Source organism: Triturus cristatus, chromosome 4_2 (assembly GCF_964204655.1).
Source record: "Triturus cristatus chromosome 4_2, aTriCri1.1, whole genome shotgun sequence".
Classification (NCBI taxonomy): domain Eukaryota; kingdom Metazoa; phylum Chordata; class Amphibia; order Caudata; family Salamandridae; genus Triturus; species Triturus cristatus.
In genome coordinates this window covers 230,202,570-230,205,179 of record NC_140586.1, presented here as the reverse complement: position 1 = coordinate 230,205,179, position 2,610 = coordinate 230,202,570, and the positions used below count along the sequence as shown (strand labels likewise).

General features: G+C 48.4%; 1 pseudogene; it reads left to right on the top strand.

Annotated features, from left to right (window-relative positions):
* The first annotated feature begins 666 nt into the window (after window positions 1-666).
* On the top strand, window positions 667-1,537 carry LOC146833493 (protein phosphatase 1 regulatory subunit 3C-B pseudogene; annotated as a pseudogene).
* The last annotated feature ends 1,073 nt before the right edge of the window (window positions 1,538-2,610 follow it).

Sequence of the window (2,610 nt, the reverse complement as noted above, 5' to 3'; positions counted from 1 at the left end):
GACAGACTTTTGTCAGAAAACCAACATTTTTTACACAGTTTTGGAATTCTACTGGGATATAGCCTATTTTGCTATTTTTTGTGCTTTCAACCTTCTTCCAGTTAATGGTAAAAATTTGTATGAAAGCAATAATGGATCCTGGAAAGCTATACATTTTAGAAAAAAAGTCAAAATTCATTCTGAATTCAGCAAGGGGTTATTTGTGTAGATCCTTCAAGGTTTCTTTATAGAAACTAACAGTTGAATATAGGAAACATTGAAAATTAGTTGAAAAAAACAGCCATTTGTGCCAACGTTTTCACCTGTAACTTCTTCAAATTGTGACAGCTGTTTGAAAGCAATATACCTTTACATCTGCTGGACCTTTCTGGTTGTGAGGATATATAGGACTTGTAGGTTCACCAAGAACCCAACAAACCCAGAGTCAATAACTGAGGAGCGTCTTGCAATGGTTTTTTATTATGTAACGGGTATATAGGAATTAATTTGGGAAAATATATACATGGAAAAATTGGAATGACAGACACCTATGTATTTCTGAAATTGGAACAAAATATAGAGTTTAGAGACAGTAGATATTTGTACATTTCCGAAATTGTGAGTACCCATACTAGCATGAAAATTATAGGACATTTTTCAAAGTTACTTCCTCAGAGTGAGCGGAGCGGGGCGAGAGAGGGCGCAGGCGGACGAGGTTCAGTGTTATCCCACCCTGGTCCCAGCCATGCCAGTAGACTTCGCCATGCGGATCTGCCTCGGGGGCTCCCCACCCTTTCACCGGCTGCTGGATACATATGAGGACCTTAAGAGTGGGAGATCTCGGAAGCCCTTGCGCCCATGTCTGCACCCCCGTTCGATCACAGAGGGCTGGGGGCATAGCCGCCAGAAGAAGCGAGTGGTCTTTGCCGACATGAAGGGCCTCTCGCTGACCGCCGTACGCATCTTCTCAAAGATGGAAGAGGACCTCTGTGACCTGCAGCTTGCACTGAAGCACCTTCTGACACCTAGTAAGGGACTGACCCGCTCTCCCAAACCATATGCACTGGACTTTCCACAGCCCTCCTCAGACTACCTAGCTTTTCGCAACCGACTGCAGCATGATCAGGTCTGTTTGGAGCAGTGCCTGATCCGTGAATGCTCCCTGAGTGGCACTGTCCGGGTTCGTAATGTCGGGTTTGAGAAAAAGGTGCAGCTGAGGGTGACATTCGACTCGTGGCACACCTTCCGCGACGTCGCCTGCCTCTACATGCACCACACCTATGGAGTTGCTGATACAGACACATTCTCCTTCCATCTGGTGCTTCCACGTACACCAGCTCCACAGGGTGATGTGGAGTTCTGTGTGTCTTTCCAGTGTGGCCACACAGTCTACTGGGACAACAACCATGGTCAAAATTACCGCATCCGGTATCGGGGAGGTCTTTGCTTGGGTGCCAGTGAAGCTCAAACGCACCCCGACAATGCTGGGGTGGCCCTTGGTATGTTCTCCCAGTGGCCAAAGTGGACAGGTGCTCACTGCATTGGTCCTTATTGGTAGGCTCTATCTACAATGACAACCCCTGGTGCCAGTCTGAGGGGAGGCAACTAGCTGACATTTGACCTTGAAGAGGACTTGCTGAAGTCCAATAGAGCGATTATTGGTATGGGTGGGTAATGCGGGTCAACGGTTAAGTGGGTTCTGGTATATCTACGTGACACTTCGAAGGGGGAACATCTTGATGTCTGTGGGTGAAATGTATTGCAGACCATGTTGGTCCTAGGGGCTGTTTACAAAGGGAGGTGGGAGGGGTGCGGTCGTGGTTGGGGGCCTAGGTGTGCCACTAGGCATTGTTTACAGGGTGGGGTTATAGGAGCGTCCTTCGCTGTGATACCTGAACAGTGCCTTGTGTGTGAAGTGTGCGTTTGAGGTAGGGATTGAAGGGGTCAAATGAGATGGGTAAACAAAAAAAAACTCTTCTCCCACCAGGAGTGGTCTTTATTGCAGTATTTATTCAGGCACTGGTTGGAGGGTGTTCCTAGCTGCATCTTCATTGCGAGTGCTTGGGGATGGTGCAGGCAGCCATGTTTTCATCAGGGAGATGTTCAGATAATGTTGTGTGTATTTTCCTTGTAGGCGTGGCTGTTGGCATGTTCCTGTGGAGCCTAAATCAGAGAGACCCCTCTCTCAACAGTGTGACCGTGCTCTATTCAGGCAGGATCCTGGCTACAGTGCTCATCACAAGTTATTAGTGGAAGGTCTGGTATCTTTTCCTCGGGCATGGTCTGGGCCCCGTTCTCCATGGGACGGCCTGCAGAAGCTCTGGCCTGGTGTTCCCTCAAATAGTGGCTGTAGCAGGTGCCATGCTTGGGATGCTTGGAAGGTCCTTGCTACAATGGTTCCCTGTACATGTAGGTGAGGGTGGTGGGCAGGGCAGTGTGTACCAAATACCAGGCTATACATTCATCCTTCTAGGTGAGCTGGATTTCCCGGGCTACATACATCACTGCAGACTGCATTCGTCCACTGCTATGGTCATGACCCTTCGGTTCTGCTTTTTTTGTACATCAACTTCTTTATGCAGCGGAGGGCATTTCCTCAGGTTCTTCTGGTGCAGCAGGCTTTTTCAGCTT